General features: G+C 49.7%; 1 protein-coding gene across 4 annotated transcripts in view; it reads left to right on the top strand.

The window, feature by feature from the left end:
• The window catches only part of NRK (Nik related kinase), a 506,445-nt gene that overhangs the window by 100,326 nt on the left and 382,140 nt on the right, over positions 1-23,979 (top strand). The window lies entirely within an intron of this gene.

The raw sequence follows: 23,979 nt of genomic DNA, 5'->3' as shown, positions 1-23,979 counted from the left end.
TAATAGCTCTTCTGATGAATAGTTAGTGACATGACTATAGACTCTATGAAAGGGCTGCTAGGATGGGTCTGCTAAAAAATATAAAATATTATTCCTATCCTAAATGTCAAAAATAGAGATTAGTGAGCAAGAATTTTAAGTTTTATCTGGCCATGAATCTGCCAATTTCATTTACCAAACTTTTCTGCAAAATCGACCCAGATATTCACCATGTGTTCTCTTTCTCACAGTGTTATCAGGCATAGGCCAGGGGAAGTATGATGGCAAAATGTTGTCAGGAAGCGTGGAACAGATCTCACCACAGCCATTTATTAAGGGGGGGTGGAGTGAGTGTTTTATTTTCACTCTGTGTGATGGGAGCTAGAAAGAAAGATAGGGAGTGGCTGTATTGTGCTGCAAGGGCCGATAGCTTGTTAGCTGGCTGTATTGTTCCTACTGTCACTATAAGGATCTATTTTGTGCTGATTTAGATAGGTAGATCTGTGTGTGGTTAGTTTACTACTTATTGTGCAAGGATTTAGGGTCCATTCACACTTGAGCGTTTTGCCGTCGATTTTCAAAGCGCTAGGGTAATAAAAGTCTATGGGCCCGTTCTGATTTGGGCGATTTGCGCTAATTGCCACAAATCGCCAAAAACGCTAAACGCAAACGCGTAGCCTGCACCATTTTCAGGAGATTTCCCAGCTATCGCGTTTTAGTGCTATAGAAGCGCAAAACGCGATCGCTAAAAAATTGCCACGTGTCAATGGTGATTTTTGGGCGTTATTCGCCAAAAAATGCTTGAGCAAAACGTTTTGCAATCAGCAAGTGTGAATGGGCCCTAAGTGATAGATCTGTTGTATTTCGCCACTAGTAGATTGACTAGATGAGTAGCATAGCAGCATAATGTGCAGATAGAAGACTTGTATGTAGGATTGTTAGTGTGTCGGTAGTGATTTATTTGCGTAACCCCAGTATATTGCTGTAGGCTAGATCCTGTGCTTAGTTACTGTCCAATATCCAAGTCAGCAACATAGCAGTGGTTATTATATACCATGTGCAGACCCACCTCTGTAAAAAGCACACTTGTTAACCACCCTGGCGTTCTATTAAGATCGCCAGGGCGGTTGCGGGAGGGTTTTTTTTAAATAAAAAAATAACTATTTCATGCAGCCAACTGAAAGTTGGCTGCATGAAAGCCCACTAGATGGCGCTCCGGAGGCGTTCTTCCGATCGCCTCCGGCAGCCAGAAGTAACACGGAAGGCCGCAATGAGCAGCCTTCCGTGTTTGGCTTCTCCTGTCGCCATGGCGACGAGCGGAGTGACGTCATGGACGTCAGCCGACGTCCTGGCGTCAGCCGCCTCCGATCCAGCCCTTAGCGCTGGCCGGAACTATTTGTTCCGGCTGCGCAGGGCTCAGGCGGCTGGGGGGACCCTCTTTCGGCGATCGGGCAGCACACGCGGCTGGCAAAGTGCCGGCTGCGTGTGCTGCTGAGCTCGTCCATACCGCTAAGATGGTTAAACATTACTCCTGTGTCAGTTGCCTTAAAAGGTTATTTTGCAGTCCCAGTGACACCCATTCAACTGGTGCATTTTCAGGGAATTTGATATAACATTCATCAGCCTAGCGGTCCTCCTGTATTATCTATGTGTATATCTTGAGATATTATTTAGTATTACTGTTATATACTTACAGTTATGCAATCCGATCTTCCTGGTGACAGTTCTCATGAGGCCACACTGCTTCTGCAGTCGCTGACCAATGCTCCGTCTCCAGTCCACCCTCTTCTGCCGCTGCCGCCTTTCAGTACTATTTATGCTATTTATATTTACACTTCTGGGGGCCATTGCTGATCCTGTCTCACAGGTCATGCTGCCAGCTAGCAATGCAGTCTCCCTGGCTATAGTTGACCTGAGGCCTCACTGCTACTGCAATCACTGACACATGCTTCATCTTAGGTTCTCCATCCCTGGGCCTATTATTTCTGCTACTTCTAGACAATTTTATGGTTGGCATTTATAGTATAGCATAAATTGCAGTGTGAGCCTGGCTTCTCGTGCTCTGTTTTATTTAGTATGTCTGGAAGTCTGTAACTTCCGCTTGAGACTTGCATTGCTTATTATTTGTCATACAGTCCCATACTATATATTGGCCCCTTCAAATGAGGAATAATAATTAGATCAACCTTGAGCTATTCAAGGGGTACCTAAGGAAGTCATAAGGCTATCTACAGTATATGCAAACTTCACCCCACCAAATCTTAGCAAAAAGCATCATGTCCAGGGCAGTTTCTAGGCTAAACTGCACCCAGGGCGAGGATGTAAAAGTCGATCCCTCCCCCACGTGGATCCAGGTATGGGTGCCTGCAGTATAGGTTAAACAGCTATAGGTCCCCCCAGTACAGGTAGCCAGGCATAGTTGCCCCCAGTATAGGTTAGCTATGTAGGTGCCTCCAGTATAGGGTAGCCTATATAGTTGCCACCAGTATAGGTTAGATAGGTAAGTGCCCCCAGACATCTGTTGCATTGGTAATAGCGCCCCCTGTAATGACATGCGGTCACGTCATCACAGGGGGCGCTGTTACCAATGCAACGGATGCATGGGAGAGGAAGGAGACAGAGGCTGCGGGGGATTGGTGGCGGAAGGTGAGTTGTAACTAATATGCTCGCTCCCGCCACTGCGCCCCCACTCCTGCCGATCCATCTGGTGGCCCTGGCGATTGCACTATTTGCACACCCATAGAAACATGGTTGAGCATATCCACAACACATCCGTCACTCTTCAACGTTTGATATCTTTAAATGTGCGCCAGTTCCCCTTTGACATATGGCCAAGTTGTACTTCTACTAGATAACCTAAAACACACTGCCTCTAGGTATGAATATTGTACACTACCCCACCTCTTGGGCCTGATTCACAAAGCAGTTCAAACTGTTTGCACGCCAGTGAGAAGCCCTTTAGCACGATCAAAAGAAACTCGCGCGCAGCTCCCGCGCGCAAAGTTTTCCGCGCGCAATCTCGCATCGTGGTGCATGCACAGCGCCCATTAAACCCTATGGGACGTTGCTATGGGAGCTTCGCGCGATCAGCAGCACAAAGCGGTGATAACTCTGCTAGTGCAAAGGTTATAACGCCTAAAGTGTTTTAGGCATGATAACTGGGTTATCACCGCTTTGGGAATCAGGCCCCTTGTTTCCCCCCCCCCCCATTCCTTTAGATTGTAAGCTCGCAAGGGCAGGGCTCTGTCACCCTTTTGTGTCTTGGAATTTGTTACACCTTTTATTCATATTAACTTTGTCACTGTAATTACCAATTCTGTATTTTATACAAACTCTGAATTTCGTATATTTGTGTATACCATTGTCTGTATTATTTTGTACCATGTTTTATTTCTTACTTTGTATATTGAATATTTTGTCGCTTTAAAAATTATAATAATAATGTTGCAAACTTCGAGAATGCAATAGGATTGATTCCAGCCTAAACTAGATCAAAGCTGCCATTGATGTGAAAAAAGGAAATCTGGTGTCCCTGATACACTACCACCTGACTTGCTTCTAACATTCTCAAAAGCCTCCTTCCTGTTTCTACTTTCAGAAGCAAAAAATGAGCAAACATGCAAGTGCAATAGAAAAAGGCTTGCTGGCCAAGAACTTGTCCAAGTAGTTTACGTTGTGTGGTTCCACTTGCATGTTATGACCCTAATTAGCATTATTGATAAAGATGGCTGTTCTTGATGTTGTAAAGATGAATTTAATTATATACCCTTGGCACAGGGACAGGCTGGATTCCAGCTTCAAGTGATTTTGCATCAAACAAATCATGCTCTGTATAATTATCGATAATTCAAATGAGCTGTGTTACTTGTTTTCATAAATTGTGACCAAAAGTATATTGGTATTACAGCAGAAAATCATTAAAACTGCATCTATTTTAAAAGGGTGTAAGGTGCCAAATATTACTACAGAAGGATGAAAAAGACTGTGGTGAGAACTCTCTCCTGATGCTTTCCAAAATGATATTTGATGCCGTAGTGTGAAATGTACTGAAGGCCAAAGAGTTTCAGTGACAAAGATTTACTTCATGGGGTATGGGGATATATCTACAGTAAACCAATGTGTTATTATTTACTGCAAAATGTAATTCACTTAAGTAGTTGTCATGGAGATAGAATATGCTGTGAATTCTATCCATATGTCATCAATTTCATTTAGTAAATAGCAGAAAGTGTTGATTCTCAGAATAAAAAAAATAGTTTTTCTTGTCAGTCATTACCAAAAGAAAAACTGCACAAATGTGCCCATGGCTCTAGTTCTTGTCCTCAGTGAAGGTGACGTGAGGTAAGGTGAGGCGAGATGGGGTCAGGACAGCAGAACATAGTGCTTTGAGAATGTCCAATTTAATTAAAAATAGGTAGCCTCTAGAGCAGGCATGGGCAAACTTGGCCCACCAGCTGTTAAGGAACAGCAAGTCCCACAATGCATTGCAGTAATCTGACAGCCACAGTCATGAAGTCATAAAGGCTAATGCATTGTGGGACGTTTAGTTCCGTAACAGCTGGAGGGCCGAGTTTGCCCATGCCTGCTCTAGAGTGTGTCGGGGGTTGATTCACTATACAGCGGTGAAATTGCTGTTTGCAAGCACAGAAATTTTATTGCAATCTATTCAAGTGACGTAGCGCAAATTGCACACAAAGTGCAACTCGCATTAACGTGAACCTGAGGTGAAAATAAACCCGAGATAAACAATTTTCTCTATCCTCCAACTCCTAAAAAATACTTTTTTTTTAGATATCACATGGTTTTATTTTATGTTTAAATATTTACCAAGTAGATTTTATGTTTTATTGACTCTAGGCTATGGTTGTCTATTAAGTGTCCCAGATCTAAAATACATGCAACAATTGACCTTTTTATCTATCCCCTGCAGTCAAAAGGTCTCTTCTGCCAAGAAAGAGTTTTATAGCTGTAGCTACTTATCAGGGAGGGTTACGCTATGATCCAACAAGGGTTCAACAAGAGAGAAACTGTCACTTGCATGCATGATTAACTCTTTCAGGCAAAAAAAAACAGCCTAGTTGTTAACCTTTTCCGGACCATGCTAGTTTAAATCTACATCCTGTTTGGGGCCGCTTATCTCTGACAGGACATAGATTACTCCATCGCCGCTGCGCGTTCTCACAATGCCGCTCTGACCTCGCTGCAGTTCACTCTCCCTGCTGTCAATATGAGATAGCTAACAACGCATGCATTACCTATACAACAGAGTTGCGCTATGTGTGCAATGTGTGCTTGCGTAAATACTTGGATAAATAATGTGCTTGCTGCGTGCTGCAATTTGTGCATTGTAACCTACTGAGCTTGTTTACATTTAATCTGCCTAGTGGATTTCTAAATAGTGTGAGATCCTAGTCGTTACTCATGTCTCAGAGGGGGCTCCCAGACCAGAGCAGCTAATTGTAGTGTGACTAAAAAAGGGGACCAGCTAAATAGCAGGCGCCCTATGGGAACTGTGGCTACCAATAGCAGGCACGAAGCATCCACTATTTGTAGCTGCAGTTCCCATAGCGGACAGCCCCGGCGCCCACTATTTAGCGCTTGCCCATTTATTTACATGGGGGTGTTATCAGTTGCCATCAGTTGCCCGGGGAAGCGGTTTTAGTTGCCAGAGGGAGGTGGTTATTAGTTGCCCGGGGGAGGGGGTTATTAGTTCCCCAGGAGGGAGGATTCTGTGTGAGGCCTAGTGCACACCAAGCGTTTTTGATAGCGTTTTCAAAACCACTGCCACCTGTGAAAACGCTTGGCTAATGTATCTCAATGGGATGGTGACCAACAGCGGTTTGAGATTTTTAGCAAACCGCAAACGTGGCTCCTGCAGCATTTTTGCAGTTTGCAGATGCGTTTCTGCCTCAATGTAAAGTATAGAAAAACGCTAGATCAGAGCGGTTTTCCAGGCGTTTTTGTTACAGAAGCTGTTCAATAACAGCTTTACTGTAACAATATTTGTAATCTGCTACACAAAAATGCTCCCAAATACGCTAGGCATGTTTAGAAAACCTCTCTATGCATGCCTAGAATCGCTCTGAAATCTGCTTCAAAAACCTCTAGTGTTAGTAGATCTGCTAGAGGTTTTTGGTGTGCACTAGGCCTGAGAGTAGTCCCTATTGTTGCATGTATTTTAGATCTGGGACACTTAATAGACTACCATAGCCTAGAGTCAATAAAACATAAAATCTACTTGGCAAATATGTAAACAAAATAAAACCATGTGATATTTAGGTCACAGTGAAATATCGGCAAATATTACCAATATTTTACTGTATCAGTTAGGTTGCAGAATATCGGCACTCTACTACCACTGTAAAAAGCTCCCTGAACCATTTTTTTCTTCATTTATGCCCACGTCCAAATAAGCGGGCCCCATTTTAAATTGTACAGACTTCAAACTAATTTTTTTTTAAAATATGCCTGGATATGTAGTGGATGTGCGGTGGCGTGAATTGCACATGCCAGTCTTTGATGCTGGCCAGCATGATAGTGCATTTTCATGTCAGCTGGATCTTTAAATGTACAATTTTAGTAGCTCAGTTATATCTTGCAAAAAAAGGTCCATTATAATGTTGCTCAATAAAGCTGTAAGTTATTTTGCTAGCAATGGAATATATATTTTTATTTTATTATGTTATTGGATACTTTCCTGGTTGCATTGATGCTTCTGTTGGAGGAAGAATGTCAAGATAATTAATGATATATTACAGTATGTCAGTTGGATTTGTTGGTCTTCCCATACTTTTCTTTTTTTTTTGGGATGGGGGATCCCATCTGATGACTCTTCTGCTGGAGAATTTGGCTTTTCAGGCAGTATGGACAGTCCTTTTCTGATAGCTAGGGATAAAGTAATTTATCCACAGATCAGACATGTAATATTGTTCGTTGTAAGCAGGGCCCGTTCTAGACTTTTTGCCGCCTGGGGCAAACTTGTGAAGATGCCGCCCCCCCCCCCCCCCAATAGGTAGTATAATTGCACCCAGTATAGGTAGGTTGGAGGGGGTAGCAAACAGGAAGGGGGCAGCGGTGGGGTGGGGGGTCCTCACCTGGGTTCCCCATCCACTCTTCCCCCCCAGTGGCGTAGCTAAAAAGCTGTGGGTCCCAGTTTAAGTTTTACAATGGGGTCCCCCAATCATTCTATACATAACAATTGATACGGCGCACCAAAACTTGCCAAGGACAACCACAGTGTCAGAGGGGCAAAATGGGGTTGGGGAGCAGCTTGTTAATGATTACTGCTATTCAAAGCATCTATAGAAGTGATTATTACCAGCACAGGAACATTAAAGAGCTAATACAGTGGTTGAGGGTGGGCCTGTCAGGGCTCCTCTGCCCCGATGCGGCCGCAACCTCTGCACCCCCTATTGCTACGCCACTGCTTCCCCCTCCAGCTATTACCGCAGTGTTTAAGTAGGCAGTCGGCGGAGAAGTGATGACTCCCCTCCTTCCAGGTTCCAGCGTGCGTTCCACCTCTTACAGTACAGTGGGCGGCATTGCAGGAAGTGACAAGAGGTGGAACGCAGCATTAGCAATAAAGACAGGAGCATCTTGTGATTTGACAGGACATTTTGTTATATTTTCAGAGATTTAAAGGACACCCGAGGTGAAAATAAACTAATGAAATAAACAATTGAATCTATCTCCCTTGTCCTAAAAATGACTTAAGATATTCCACAATTTTATATTTAAATCTACGCTTTAAGTTTTTACTGTTTTTTATTGTTTTTGCTCAATGACACATTCATTGAAGTATACCAGAGCTAAAATCTATGAACTACTGACCCTTTTTTTATCTCTTTCCTGCACGCAGAAGCCATATGTTTTATAGTTGGAATTTCTTATCAGTGAGGGTCACACTGTAGTCTGACCCAGTGCTGACTCAATCAGGTATGTAAGTGACAGTTCCTGTCTAACTCTTTCAGGCAGAGAAAGGAAAAAAGGAACACAGCCTAGTTATTTGTGTGCTAGGCACTGTACATACCCATGTCTATCTCATCATGTCACCTCGGGTATCCTTTACAGATCTGGTGAGCAATTCCCTTTTTTTCTCCTTACATTTCAGAGAATAATACAAAACCTATCACTTAATAATATAAATTCATCTGTACATGGGATGAGTGATGTTCACTATGGGCTCCTTTTTTTCTTTCCCATTTTTCCCTCTCATACCCCTTCACTTTTGCCCATACCTATTTATTTCCATTTCGCAAGATTCCTGATATAAAGTACATACTTAGACTTTTGTTTGACTCAACAGCAGCTAGAATGTAAGCTAAATAGTGTTAATTATGTTAAATAGTGTCCAGCCATGAATACAAATGTACATTCATTATTGCCTCTGGCAATACCAAATTTTCTCAATTAATGAGCAGTTATGAAATTAGCTCTGTCAATTTGCATATCTCTAAACTGTGCATAGAAAGTCAATGCTAGGTATGCTCATACCCCCCTTGGTTAATCAATAAAGGGGTGAAAAGATCAGATGATATACTCTCTAGGAACTGAGGAAACTTTATTGACTTTTATTTTTTATCTACTATTTTTTTATTTTTAGCCTCGGAAAATAACTGCATTTGTCGGATTGGAGTGTTAAACCGTTTAAAGAAGCTATTAGCATATTAGAGAGTTGTGATATTTAAAGGGAACTCCATGAGAGTATGAATCCTTGCATAAGAGGGTTTGTGTGGTTGAGGCACGGCAATTGCACTTCTTTTTTTTTTTTGGGGGGGGGGGGGGGGGAATAAATACTGTATACTCTTTAACGCATCTGCTTGTTGTTCAACATAAAACATACCCTATTTTTTTTAATGAAATGTGCACTCTTTTTCAATAAATCTTTTGTTTAAAAAAAAAGTCTGTAAAAATCAGCAACAACTATTATGTAAAGGTAAGCACTGCAGCTATTACCTGGTGCCTAAAGCTCTGTAGTGATGGCCAGGGATTATTTGGCGAATTCCTGAAGTAACATCATTGATTGCTTGCAGACCTTTTTAAAGGGAACCTTAACTGTGGGGGGGGGGGAAAAATTCACTTACCTGGGGCTTTCCCAAATGCGTCATGCGGACGTGCTTTACGGCTCTTTATGACGGGGAATGCGGCAGAAGAGGACGCTTTCCCGGAGGACGACTGGCAGTCAGCCGAAAACGAAACTTAGCCGCGGAGGGAGACCGGAGGGCACCGAAGGACCGGCGTGGGCACAGGACGGCTGCAGGAGGCTTGGGAAAGCCCCAGGTAAGTGAATTTTTTCCCCCCCACAGTTAAGGTTCCCTTTAAAGGGACTCCGAGCACCTCTCATAGGTATGCCTTTAAGACTCTGACCAGTTCTGCAAAGTACTTAAAGATGGATACCTTTCTTTAGCTTGTGCTCTCCTCTTTCATTTGATGCCTAAATCGCCGTTCTACACCCAATAGTTTTCGTTCGATTTCAATTTAAAAATCGTGGCCGCCATCTTGGCTATGTTATAACTTCCGGGTCACCTCTGTCTTCTCTGATAGAGAAATGCATCACTGTATGAAGCAGAAAGAGGAAGTGACATGCATGGCCATTGCAAGAGGCTCCTCCAGAGGGGTCATAGCACGAGTTTGTTGGAAGTGGTCTGGCTTAAAGGCATGCCCATGAGAGGTGCTTGGAGTCCCTTTAAAGTGGTATGAAACTCAGCATTTCCTCTTTGCTTTATAAGATTATTTACAGCATAAAATTTTGATTGCCACAAAAAAAAATTGTAGCAGAACAGCATTCAAACAGCTAACCACTTGAGGACCACAGGTTTATACCCCCCAGTGACCAGGCCATTTTTTACAATTCAGCACTCTGCAGCTTTAACAGCTCGCTGCAGGGCCATACATCTTGGCAGCCAAATGAATTTTACTTCCTTTTCTACCCACCAACAGAGCTTTCTGTTAGTGGTATCAGATTGCTGCTGCGATTTTGATATTATTATTCATTTTATTGTTTTTTTGTTTTTTTATAAAAACTGCTATTTTATTATTATTTTTTTAGCCCTCCCACCTTGCCTCCCTCAAAAAATCCACCATTATGATCTCCTCTCATAGGCATCAGCCTATGATAGGGATCGGATTGTGAGCCACTCCAGGGGCCAGCTAAGTGACTGTACATACGGAAAAACACACAGTGCTGTACATACGGAAAAAAATCTGTTTTTTCCCTCCCTAACAGCCTGCCATCTACGATTGCGGCTGGTAGGCTGTTAACAGAGCAAAGCTCCGTAACTCAGCGGTGAATGCGTGTGCATCTGCACTAATCCCTGCCTTCAGGCGTTAGGCGGTCTTGGGGGGGGGGGCACTCTGCGAACCGCCCATCGGCGTTAGGCGGTTACAGAGAAGTTAAACACAGCACTTTGTTTTTCAGTGGAGAGCTCCTTACTTCTGTGGGCAGGGTCTGGCCACATCTGAAGAGGTGATAATATCTTTTGTTTACATTCCTTTGTCAGATACATGTAGTAAACATTAGCAAATTGATGAAACTGAGCTGTGTGGAGCTAAGCAGCAGAAAGAGTAAGAAGTGATCAGTAGATAAATTGTTTTAAATTGTATTATATAAATACAACAGCCATGCAATATAATGCAATGGCAGCATTCAGAGCGGATAAACTGTACTTTGGTAATTTGAAGTTTGTAGACAGACAATATTATTTATGCGCAAAAGCAAATATGGTAACTGTATGGGTAAAAAAAAGAAAACACATTGTTATTGAATCTTATGTCAGCGTTTTATCCCACTTTAGGCCTCTTACACACTACATGCGATTCCAATTTTTTATTCCAATTTTTTATACGATCCAATTTTTGATTCCGACTAAAAAAAAGTACTTCATGCTGCTACATTTTTTATTTGGAATAAATAATAGGATCGGATAAATGGGATCGTAAGGGTGTGACGCACTTCCTCTCTGGAATGTCTGACGTCTGACGTCACTTGCGTGCAGGTTCAGGGGGTGGGGGCATGCAGATTTTCCTGTCATTGTTATCTGCTGCAGCGACAAATCTACATGCACTGGTGTGGTGCAATGCGCTGTGGCAGGCTCTTCTGCCCCTCGCAGATTGCACCAGGCGGTGTGTGAATGTACCCGAAAAGGAACCTGAAGTGAGAGGGATATGGAGGCTGACATATTTATTTAATCTTAAACAATACCAGTTTCCTGGCATCCTGTTTTACCTCTTCTTCTTATACTGTATGTTTGGACTTGGACACTTAACAAGCATGCAGTTGTTTCTGACAAAAATCTGACAAGATTATCTGCATCCTTGTTTCAGGTGTGTGATTCAGGCACTACTAAAGCCAAAGACATCAGCAGGACTGCCAGGCAACAAATATTGTTTAAAAGGAAGAAATATGGCTATCTCCAGATACCTCTCGCTTCAGATTCTCTTTAACCACTTAAGATTCCAGGACGTGAATTTCATGTCCAAATTGCCACCCTCCACCCCCGGTACATTCCAGGACATGAAATTCATGTCCTGTAGTTAAACGGCCGCTGAGTGCTATCGTGCGCCCCTATCTGCCCCGTGCATGCTCGTGCATGAGCGTGCATTCATTTAACTGTGAATAAGTTTTGCTAATAGCAGCACTCATTCATGAAACCAAGGGAAAAAAAAGTATTAACCACTTGGGGCTGGTGCACACCGAGCGGGTTTTTCGACGTTTTTGCAGCCGCTTGCGGCTGCGGATACGCTTGGTCAAGGTATCTCAATGGGGTGGTTCACACCAGAGCGGGAGGCGTTTTGCTGAAATGCATACTCCCGGGGTGAGGCATTTTTTGGATTGCGGAGGCATATAGGAAAAACGCAAACCGCTCTTAAAAACGGCAGTTCAGAGCGGTTTTGCAGGCGTTTTTGTTACAGAAGCTATTCAGTAACAGCTTTACTGTAACAATATATGAAATGTACTACACCAAAAACGCTTCCCAAAACCGCAAAATTCTAGCTGAAACGCTACAGAAAAATAAGAAAAAGCATTTCAAAATCTGCTAGCGGGTTTTGGTGTGCACCGGGCCTGTATGACAAGCTGACTTATAAAATCATTCTGCTAGATCCTCTTAATGGCTCCAGGAGGTTTTTATAAGTCAGACAGTGCTGGTGCCGCTGTGCACATGCACATGATAATAGTGGGGTGGGGGGGGGGGAAACCCACAAAAGAAAAAATACACGTTTATTTCCAAATACTTTATTTTCACCATACTTTGTACTAGGGACATAATTAAAATCTTGTGATAGCCAGGACAAATAGACAGATAAAATGTGTGGGTTTTATGCACCGTATTAGTGTTTATAAAAAACCATAGGGGTTGAAATTGGAGAAATAGTGTATTTTTTCATTTTTTCCTTGTTTTTCCCTTTAAAATGCATAGAAAATAAAGTAATTACTGAAAACAAATATCAACCCCAAAAAGCCCAATTGGTGGTGAAAAAAACAAGATATAGATCATTTCATTGTGATTAGTAGTGATTAAGCTATTGGCAAATCAAAGGGATGAGCACTAAAAGGTGAAAATCGCTCTTGTCCGTTAGGGTAAAAACGCCTTTGGGGTGAAGTGGCAGTGACCCCATTAAATAATAGTGTTTCTCTTCCCTCACCAAGTAAAATATTAACTCCTACCCACCTAAATAACTCCTTGGGCCTGATTCACAAAGCGGTGCTGACAGTTAGCACGCTGGTGAAAAGCCCTTTATCACGCTTAAACTCAGTTTAGGCATGATAAGTTTAGGTGTGATAAGTTTAGGCGTGATAAGTTTAAAGGGACTCCAAGCTCATCTAAAAAATAAAAGTTGTAGTCACCCGGGGCTTTTTCCAGCCCAGTGCTGGTCGGGAGGTCCCACGACGGCGTCCTCTCCTACTCCCCGCTCCGGAATGACTGACCGGCCACAGCCCGGGCGACACTCGGCCGAGTGTCGGGCTGCTCCTTCCGCGTATGACGCGGCTGACGTCACACGCCGGCCGCCTCGCGTCATCACGGCGGCCGGCGTGAAAGTACTGCGCATGCGCGATTAAAGCACGCATGCGTGGTACTGCCACGCCGGAAGGAGCGGCCCGACACCCGGCCGAGTGTCACCCGGGCTGCGGCCGGTCAGCCATTCCGGAGCTGGGAGTAGGAGAGGAGCCAGGACGCCGTCGTGGGACCTCCCGACCAGCACTGGGCTGGAAAAAGCCCCGGGTGAGTGCAACTTTTATTTTTTAGATGAGCTCGGAGTCCCTTTAAGCACCAATTGGGTTAGCACCGCAGTACACAGCTGATCAAAAGTTTTGCGCTAGCAAAGTCTGGTGCACTTCGCATAGAGTTTAATGGGTTGCTTTGCGCGCAATCTAAACTTATCTAAACTTATCACGCCTAAACTGGCTTTTCACCAGCGTGGTGCAATGGTTATCATGCCTAAAGTCTCTAACTGGGTTAGCACCGCTTTGTGAATCGAGCCCCTTGTGTCACCTATACTTAGCCCTAATATTAGCGGATACCTGTAATGGCTGACGCCAGTAGCAATCGCACGCTAACAATAGTGCGACAGCTCCGGGACCCAACGCTGGACATATGCATTGCTGTGCTGTTGCCTAGCAATGTATCTGTGCAGCACTGGGGTCCCCAAACTGTGCGCCATAGCGATTGGGTCCAATCACTACAAACACAGAAGCTGGCGATAATGGTATGCAACATTCCCAACTAGTGGTGAAATATGGCATGTATAACCAGGAAAAGACAAGTAACCTTTTTTGAGATGTTTTATAAATGTGGCACTTATCATGTAAAATTTGTGAAAGGTAAAATATGAAAAGATGTGTATTTTCTGCACTATTTTTTTCCATATCAAATGCCCGTAAAATTAAATGATTCTTGAAAACATATATTACCCAAAGAAAGCCTAGATTGTCCTGAAAAAAAAAACTGCATGTGTATGACTTTGATGGCATAAAGTAATCAAAAAGTTGTTGATGTATCAATAGTGACAGCTGAAATTACAAAATTGTTTGGAATCTTAAAGTGGAAAAAAACCCGGAATGTGAAGTGGTGAAGAATCTTCATGTGACATTTCTGGCCCTCTGCTAACTAAGCTATTAGATGGTACATTGCTATCTGTGCTTAGAGTAATACTTTAATTCAATTTCAAACCTGAGAAAAAAATGCACAGTAATCACATTTTCGCTTTCAGTAGGTTTGCACAGAATGAACAATAAAATATTGCTATGGATAACTACACTTAGCACTTTCCACTTGCCAGGATATATTATTTGCTTTTACAATGGCTAAAGGGCTTTAAAAAATGAATAACTTACACTTACTTTATTCTTGACTTGACTTTATTTATATATTAAAGGATACCCGAAGTGACATGTGACATGATGAGATAGACGTGTATGTACAGTGCCTAGCACACAAATAACTATGCTGTTTTCCTTTTTTCCTTTCTCTGTCTGAAAGAGTTAAATATCAGGTATGTAAGTGCCTGACTCAGACAGGAAGTGACTACAGTGTGACCCTCACTGATAAGAAATTCCAACTATATAAACACTTTCCTAGCAGAAAATGGCTTCTGAGAGCAAGAAAGAGGTAAAAAAGGGGTATTTCTTATCAGTAAGGGTGACACTGTAGTCACTTCTTGTCTGAGTCAGGACTGAGTCAGTCAGCCACTTACATACCTGATATTTAACTCTTTCAGGCAGAGAAAGAAAAAAAGGAACACAGCATAGTTATTTGTGTGCTAGGCACTGTACATACACGTCTATCTCATCATGTAACATGCCACTTCAGGTATCCTTTAAAGGTCAACTGAAGTGAAATGGATATGGAGACTGCCATATTTTACCTTTTAAACAATACTGGTTGACTGGCAGGCCTGATATAATCTATTTGGCTGCAGTAGTGTCTGAATAACACCAGAAACAAGCATGCAGCTAATCCTGACAGATCTGACAATAATGTCAGAAACACCTGATCTGTTGTATGATTGTTTAGGGCCTATAGCTAAAAGTATTACAGGCAGAGGATTAGCAGGACAGCTAGGTAACTGGTATTGCTTAAAAGGAAATAAATATGGCAGCCTCAATATATATCTCTCGCTTCAGTTGTCCTAAAGTAAAAAAAAAACCCTGAACTTGCCTGGGGCTTCTTGCAGTCCTTCACAGTATTCCTGTGCCCGCGCCATCCTTCTGAGACCCCTAGCCCAGCAGAAGCGACCCCCTGAAATCTGTCCGGCCATGCGCCTACTCGTCACGTCCCAGTGCATGGCAGCATTGTGAAAGTATTGCCATTATGGGAAAATAGCAACTGTGCATGCGCAGAACACTCCCGGCAGTAGGGGAGCGTAGCTCAGGCTGTGCATGCGCAGAACACTCCCGGCAGTAGGGGAGCGTAGCTCGGGCTGTGCATGCGCAGAACACTCCCGGCAGAAGGGGAGCTTAGCCTCGGGCTGTGCATGCGCAGAACACTCCCGGCAGTAGGGGAGCGTAGCTCGGGCTGTGCATGCACAGAACACTCCCTGCAGTAGGGGAGCTTAGCTCGGGCTGTGCATGCACAGAACACTCCCGGCAGTAGGGGAGCGTAGCTCGGGCTGTGCATGCGCAGAACACTCCCGGCAGTAGTGGAACATAGCTCGGGCTGTGCATGCACAGAACACTCCCGGCAGTAGGGGAGCGTAGCTCGGGCTGTGCATATGCAGAACACTCCTGGCAGTAGGGGAGCGTAGCTCGGGCTGTGCATGTGCAGAACGCTCCCGGCAGTAGGGGAGCTTAGCTCGGGCTGTGCATGCGCAGAACACTCCCGGCAGTAGGGGAGCGTAGCTCGGGCTGTGCATGCGCAGAACACTCCCGGCAGTAGGGGAGCGTACCTCGGGCTGTGCATATGCAGAACACTCTCTGCAGTAGGGGAGCGTAGCTCAGGCTGTGCATGCGCAAAACACTCCCGGCAGTAGGGGAGCGTAGCTCGGGCTGTGCATGCGCAGAACACTCCTGGCAGTAGGGGAGCGTAGCTCTGGCTGTGCATGTGCAGAACACTCCCGGCAGTAGGAGAGCATAGCTCGGGCTGTGCATGCGCAGAACACTCCCGGCAGTAGGGGAGCGTAGCTCGGGCTGTGCATGCGCAGAACACTCCCGGCAGTAGGGGAGCGTAGCTCGGGCTGTGCATGCGCAGAACACTCTCGGCAGTAGGGAAGCGTAGCTCGGGCTGTGCATGCGCAGAACACTCCCGGCAGTAGGGGAGCGTAGCTCGGGCTGTGCATGCGCAGAACACTCTCGGCAGTAGGGAAGCGTAGCTCGGGTTGTGCATGCGCAGAACACTCCCGGCAGTAGGGGAGCGTAGCTCGGGCTGTGCATGCGCAGAACACTCCCGGCAGTAGGGGAGCGTAGCTCGGGCTGTGCATGCGCAAAACACTCCCGGCAGTAGGGGAGCGTAGTTCGGGCTGTGCATGCGCAGAACACTCCCGGCAGTAGGGGAGCATAGCTCGGGCTGTCCATGCTCAGAACACTCCCGGCAGTAGGGGAGCGTAGCTCGGGCTGTGCAAATGCAGAACATTCCCTGCAGTAGGGGAGCGTAGCTCGGGCTGTGCATGGGCAGAACACTCCCTGCAGTAGGGGAGCGTAGCTCGGGCTGTGCATGCACAGAACACTCCCTGCAGTAGGGGAGCGTAGCTCGGGCTGTGCATGCACAGAACACTTCCTGCAGTAGGGGAGCTTAGCTCGGGCTGTGCATGCACAGAACACTCCCGGCAGTAGGGGAGCGTAGCTCGGACTGTGCATGTGCAGAACACTCCCGGCAGTAGTGGAACATAGCTCGGGCTGTGCATGCACAGAACACTCCTGGCAGTAGAGGAGCGTAGCTCGGGTTGTGCATATGCAGAACACTCCTGGCAGTAGGGGGGCGTAGCTCGGGCTGTGCATGTGCAGAACGCTCCCGGCAGTAGGAGAGCATAGCTTGGGCTGTGCATGCGCAGAACACTCGCAGCAGTAGGGGAGCGTAGCCCGGGCTGTGCATGCGCAGAACACTCCCGGCAGTAGGGGAGCGTACCTCGGGCTGTGCATATGCAGAACACTCCCGGCAGTAGGGGAGCGTAGCTCGGGCGGTCCATGCGCAGAACACTCTCGGCAGTAGGGGAGCGTAGCTCGGGCTGTCCATGCGCAGAACACTCCCGGCAGTAGGGGAGCGTAGCTCGGGCTGTGCATGCGCAGAACACTCCTGGCAGTAGGGGAGCGTAGCTCTGGCTGTGCATGTGCAGAACACTCCCGGCAGTAGGAGAGCATAGCTCGGGCTGTGCATGCGCAGAACACTCCCGGCAGTAGGGGAGCGTAGCTCGGGCTGTGCATGCGCAGAACACTCCCGGCAGTAGGGGAGCGTAGCTCGGGCTGTGCATGCGCAGAACACTCTCGGCAGTAGGGAAGCGTAGCTCGGGCTGTGCATGCGCAGAACACTCCCGGCAGTAGGGGAGCGTAGCTCGGGCTGTGCATGCGCAGAACACTCTCGGCAGTAGGGAAGCGTAGCTCGGGCTGTGCATGCGCAGAACACTCCCGGCAGTAGGGGAGCGTAGCTCGGGCTGTGCATGCGCAGAACACTCCCGGCAGTAGGGGAGCGTAGCTCGGGCTGTGCATGCGCAAAACACTCCCGGCAGTAGGGGAGCGTAGTTCGGGCTGTGCATGCGCAGAACACTCCCGGCAGTAGGGGAGCATAGCTCGGGCTGTCCATGCTCAGAACACTCCCGGCAGTAGGGGAGCGTAGCTCGGGCTGTGCAAATGCAGAACATTCCCTGCAGTAGGGGAGCGTAGCTCGGGCTGTGCATGGGCAGAACACTCCCTGCAGTAGGGGAGCGTAGCTCGGGCTGTGCATGCACAGAACACTCCCTGCAGTAGGGGAGCGTAGCTCGGGCTGTGCATGCACAGAACACTTCCTGCAGTAGGGGAGCTTAGCTCGGGCTGTGCATGCACAGAACACTCCCGGCAGTAGGGGAGCGTAGCTCGGACTGTGCATGTGCAGAACACTCCCGGCAGTAGTGGAACATAGCTCGGGCTGTGCATGCACAGAACACTCCTGGCAGTAGAGGAGCGTAGCTCGGGTTGTGCATATGCAGAACACTCCTGGCAGTAGGGGGGCGTAGCTCGGGCTGTGCATGTGCAGAACGCTCCCGGCAGTAGGAGAGCATAGCTTGGGCTGTGCATGCGCAGAACACTCGCAGCAGTAGGGGAGCGTAGCTCGGGCTGTGCATGCGCAGAACACTCCCGGCAGTAGGGGAGCGTACCTCGGGCTGTGCATATGCAGAACACTCCCGGCAGTAGGGGAGCGTAGCTCGGGCGGTCCATGCGCAGAACACTCTCGGCAGTAGGGGAGCGTAGCTCGGGCTGTCCATGCGCAGAACACTCCCGGCAGTAGGGGAGCGTAGCTCGGGCTGTGCATGCGCAGAACACTCCCGGCAGTAGGGGAGCGTAGCTCGGGCTGTGCATGCGCAGAACACTCCTGGCAGAAGGGGAGCGTAGCTCGGGCTGTGCATGCGCAGAACACTCCCGGCAGTAGGGGAGCGTAGCTCGCGCTGTGCATGCGCAGAACACTCCCTGCAGTAGGGGAGCGTAGCCTCGGGCTGTGCATGCGCAGAACACTCCCGGCAGTAGGGGAGCGTAGCTCGGGCTGTGCATGCACAGAACACTCCCTGCAGTAGGGGAGCTTAGCTCGGGCTGTGCATGCACAGAACACTCCCGGCAGTAGGGGAGCGTAGCTCCGGCTGTGCATGCGCAGAACACTCCCGGCAGTAGTGGAACATAGCTCGGGCTGTGCATGCACAGAACACTCCCGGCAGTAGGGGAGCGTAGCTCGGGCTGTGCATATGCAGAACACTCCTGGCAGTAGGGGAGCGTAGCTCGGGCTGTGCATGTGCAGAACGTTCCCGGCAGTAGGGGAGCTTAGCTCGGGCTGTGCATGCGCAGAACACTCCCAGCAGTAGGGGAGCGTAGCTCGGGCTGTGCATGCGCAGAACACTCCCGGCAGTAGGGGAGCGTACCTCGGGCTGTGCATATGCAGAACACTCTCTGCAGTAGGGGAGCGTAGCTCAGGCTGTGCATGCGCAAAACACTCCCGGCAGTAGGGGAGCGTAGCTCGGGCTGTGCATGCACAGAACACTCCCTGCAGTAGGGGAGCTTAGCTCGGGCTGTGCATGCACAGAACACTCCCGGCAGTAGGGGAGCGTAGCTCCGGCTGTGCATGCGCAGAACACTCCCGGCAGTAGTGGAACATAGCTCGGGCTGTGCATGCACAGAACACTCCCGGCAGTAGGGGAGCGTAGCTCGGGCTGTGCATATGCAGAACACTCCTGGCAGTAGGGGAGCGTAGCTCGGGCTGTGCATGTGCAGAACGTTCCCGGCAGTAGGGGAGCTTAGCTCGGGCTGTGCATGCGCAGAACACTCCCAGCAGTAGGGGAGCGTAGCTCGGGCTGTGCATGCGCAGAACACTCCCGGCAGTAGGGGAGCGTACCTCGGGCTGTGCATATGCAGAACACTCTCTGCAGTAGGGGAGCGTAGCTCAGGCTGTGCATGCGCAAAACACTCCCGGCAGTAGGGGAGCGTAGCTCGGGCTGTGCATGCGCAGAACACTCCTGGCAGTAGGGGAGCGTAGCTCTGGCTGGGCATGTGCAGAACACTCCCGGCAGTAGGGGAGCATAGCTCGGGCTGTGCATGCGCAGAACACTCCCGGCAGTAGGGGAGCGTAGCTCGGGCTGTGCATGCGCAGAACACTCCCGGCAGTAGGGGAGCGTAGCTCGGGCTGTGCATGCGCAGAACACTCTCGGCAGTAGGGAAGCGTAGCTCGGGCTGTGCATGCGCAGAACACTCCCGGCAGTAGGGGAGCGTAGCTCGGGCTGTGCATGCGCAGAACACTCTCGGCAGTAGGGAAGCGTAGCTCGGGCTGTGCATGCGCAGAACACTCCCGGCAGTAGGGGAGCGTAGCTCGGGCTGTGCATGCGCAGAACACTCCCGGCAGTAGGGGAGCGTAGCTCGGGCTGTGCATGCGCAGAACACTCCCGGCAGTAGGGGAGCGTAGTTCGGGCTGTGCATGCGCAGAACACTCCCGGCAGTAGGGGAGCATAGCTCGGGCTGTGCATGCGCAGAACACTCCCAGCAGTAGGGGAGCGTAGCTCGGGCTGTGCATGCGCAGAACACTCCCGGCAGTAGGGGAGCGTACCTCGGGCTGTGCATATGCAGAACACTCTCTGCAGTAGGGGAGCGTAGCTCAGGCTGTGCATGCGCAAAACACTCCCGGCAGTAGGGGAGCGTAGCTCGGGCTGTGCATGCACAGAACACTCCCTGCAGTAGGGGAGCTTAGCTCGGGCTGTGCATGCACAGAACACTCCCGGCAGTAGGGGAGCGTAGCTCCGGCTGTGCATGCGCAGAACACTCCCGGCAGTAGTGGAACATAGCTCGGGCTGTGCATGCACAGAACACTCCCGGCAGTAGGGGAGCGTAGCTCGGGCTGTGCATATGCAGAACACTCCTGGCAGTAGGGGAGCGTAGCTCGGGCTGTGCATGTGCAGAACGTTCCCGGCAGTAGGGGAGCTTAGCTCGGGCTGTGCATGCGCAGAACACTCCCAGCAGTAGGGGAGCGTAGCTCGGGCTGTGCATGCGCAGAACACTCCCGGCAGTAGGGGAGCGTACCTCGGGCTGTGCATATGCAGAACACTCTCTGCAGTAGGGGAGCGTAGCTCAGGCTGTGCATGCGCAAAACACTCCCGGCAGTAGGGGAGCGTAGCTCGGGCTGTGCATGCGCAGAACACTCCTGGCAGTAGGGGAGCGTAGCTCTGGCTGGGCATGTGCAGAACACTCCCGGCAGTAGGGGAGCATAGCTCGGGCTGTGCATGCGCAGAACACTCCCGGCAGTAGGGGAGCGTAGCTCGGGCTGTGCATGCGCAGAACACTCCCGGCAGTAGGGGAGCGTAGCTCGGGCTGTGCATGCGCAGAACACTCTCGGCAGTAGGGAAGCGTAGCTCGGGCTGTGCATGCGCAGAACACTCCCGGCAGTAGGGGAGCGTAGCTCGGGCTGTGCATGCGCAGAACACTCTCGGCAGTAGGGAAGCGTAGCTCGGGCTGTGCATGCGCAGAACACTCCCGGCAGTAGGGGAGCGTAGCTCGGGCTGTGCATGCGCAGAACACTCCCGGCAGTAGGGGAGCGTAGCTCGGGCTGTGCATGCGCAGAACACTCCCGGCAGTAGGGGAGCGTAGTTCGGGCTGTGCATGCGCAGAACACTCCCGGCAGTAGGGGAGCATAGCTCGGGCTGTCCATGCTCAGAACACTCCCGGCAGTAGGGGAGCGTAGCTCGGGCTGTGCAAATGCAGAACATTCCCTGCAGTAGGGGAGCGTAGCTCGGGCTGTGCATGGGCAGAACACTCCCTGCAGTAGGGGAGCGTAGCTCGGGCTGTGCATGCACAGAACACTCCCTGCAGTAGGGGAGCGTAGCTCGGGCTGTGCATGCACAGAACACTTCCTGCAGTAGGGGAGCTTAGCTCGGGCTGTGCATGCACAGAACACTCCCGGCAGTAGGGGAGCGTAGCTCGGACTGTGCATGTGCAGAACACTCCCGGCAGTAGTGGAACATAGCTCGGGCTGTGCATGCACAGAACACTCCTGGCAGTAGAGGAGCGTAGCTCGGGTTGTGCATATGCAGAACACTCCTGGCAGTAGGGGGGCGTAGCTCGGGCTGTGCATGTGCAGAACGCTCCCGGCAGTAGGAGAGCATAGCTTGGGCTGTGCATGCGCAGAACACTCCCAGCAGTAGGGGAGCGTAGCTCGGGCTGTGCATGCGCAGAACACTCCCGGCAGTAGGGGAGCGTACCTCGGGCTGTGCATATGCAGAACACTCCCGGCAGTAGGGGAGCGTAGCTCGGGCGGTCCATGCGCAGAACACTCTCGGCAGTAGGGGAGCGTAGCTCGGGCTGTCCATGCGCAGAACACTCCCGGCAGTAGGGGAGCGTAGCTCGGGCTGTGCATGCGCAGAACACTCCTGGCAGTAGGGGAGCGTAGCTCGGGCTGTGCATATGCAGAACACTCCCAGCAGTAGGGGAGCGTAGCTCGGGCTGTCCATGCGCAGAACACTCCCGGCAGTAGAGGAGCGTAGCTCGGGCTGTGCATGTGGAGAACACTCCCGGCAGTAGGGGAGCATAGCTCGGGCTGTGCATGCGCAGAACACTCCCGGCAGTAGGGGAGTGTAGCTCGGGCTGTGCATGTGCAGAACACTCCCGGCAGTAGGGGAGCGTAGCTCGGGCTGTGCATGCGCAGAACACTCCCGGCAGTAGGGTAGCGTAGCTCGGGCTGTGCATATGCAGAACACTCCCGGCAGTAGGGGAGCGTAGCTCGGGCTGTCCATGCGCAGAACACTCTCGGCAGTAGGGGAGCGTAGCTCGGGCTGTCCATGCGCAGGCAGAACACTCCCGGCAGTAGGGGAGCGTAGCTCGGGCTGTGCATATGCAGAACACTCCCTGCAGTAGGGGAGCGTAGCTCGGGCTGTGCATGCGCAGAACACTCCCTGCAGTAGGGGAGCGTAGCTCGGGCTGTGCATGCGCAGAACACTCTCGGCAGTAGGGGAGCGTAGCTTGGGCTGTGCATGCACAGAACACTCCCAGCAGTAGGGGAGCGTAGCTCGGGCTGTGCATGCACAGAACACTCCCGGCAGTAGGGGAGCGTAGCTTGGGCTGTGCATGCACAGAACACTCCCAGCAGTAGGGGAACATAGCTCAGGCTGTGCATGCGCAGAACACTCCCGGCAGTAGGGGAGCGTAGCTCGGGCTGTGCATGCACAGAACACTCCCGGCAGTAGGGGAACGTAGCTCGGGCTGTGCATGCACAGAACACTCCCGGCAGTAGGGGAGCGTAGCTCGGGCTGTGCATGCGCAAAACACTCCCGGCAGTAGGGGAACGTAGCTCGGGCTGTGCATGCACAGAACACTCCCGACAGTAGGGTAGCGTAGCTCGGGCTGTGCATGCACAGAACACTCCCGGCAGTAGGGGAGCATAGCTCGGGCTGTGCATGCGCAGAACACTCCCGGCAGTAGGGGAGCGTAGCTCGGGCTGTGTATGCACAGAACACTCCCGGCAGTAGGGGAACGTAGCTCGGGCTGTGCATGCACAGAACACTCCCGGCAGTAGGGGAGCGTAGCTCGGGCTGTGCATGCGCAGAACACTCCTGGCAGTAGGGAAGCGTAGCTCGGGCTGTGCATGTACAGAACACTTCCGGCAATAGGGGAGCGTAGCTCGGGCTGTGCATGCACAGAACACTCCCGGCAGTAGGGGAGCGTAGCTCGGGTTGTGCATGCGCAGAACACTCCCGGCAGTAGGGGAGCGTAGCTCGGGCTGTTCATGCCCAGAACACTCCCGGCAGTAGGGGAGCGTAGCTCGAGCTGTGCATGCGCAGAACACTCCCGGCAGTAGGGGAGCGTAGCTCGGGCTGTGCATGCGCAGATCACTCCTGGCAGTAGGGGAGCGTAGCTCGGGCTGTGCATGCGCAGAACACTCCCCGCAGTAGGGGAGCGTAGCTCGGGCTGTGCATGCGCAGAACACTCCCGGCAGTAGGGGAGCGTAGCTCGGGCTGTGCATGCGCAGAACACTCCTGGCAGTAGGGGAGCGTAGCTCGGGGTGTGCATGCACAGAAAACTCCCGACAGTAGGGGAACGTAGCTCGGGCTGTGCATGCGCAACAGCCTCCAATTGGCTATGATTGGCCAGCTTTCAGGGGCGCCACTGCTTGCTGGAGGGACATGGAAGGACTGCATTTAAAAAAAAAAAAAAAAAAGCTGAAAATAACCACACACAAAAAACATTCCAGGGCACGTCATTTATATATATAAGGCAGTTTACTACATATTATACTGATTGCCATAGGCCCATGCAACATATGTTTTTCGTGTTTTTTTTATACATATTCTAGAGCTGCAGAGGATAATAGATAAAAAGCATTCATCCTTTTTCTTGTGCTGCTCCAGAATTCT

The sequence above is a fragment of the Hyperolius riggenbachi genome, chromosome 8, assembly GCF_040937935.1.
Source record: "Hyperolius riggenbachi isolate aHypRig1 chromosome 8, aHypRig1.pri, whole genome shotgun sequence".
NCBI lineage: Eukaryota > Metazoa > Chordata > Amphibia > Anura > Hyperoliidae > Hyperolius > Hyperolius riggenbachi.
Note: the sequence above shows the minus strand (reverse complement) of the source record. Positions and strands in the feature narration are given on the sequence as shown.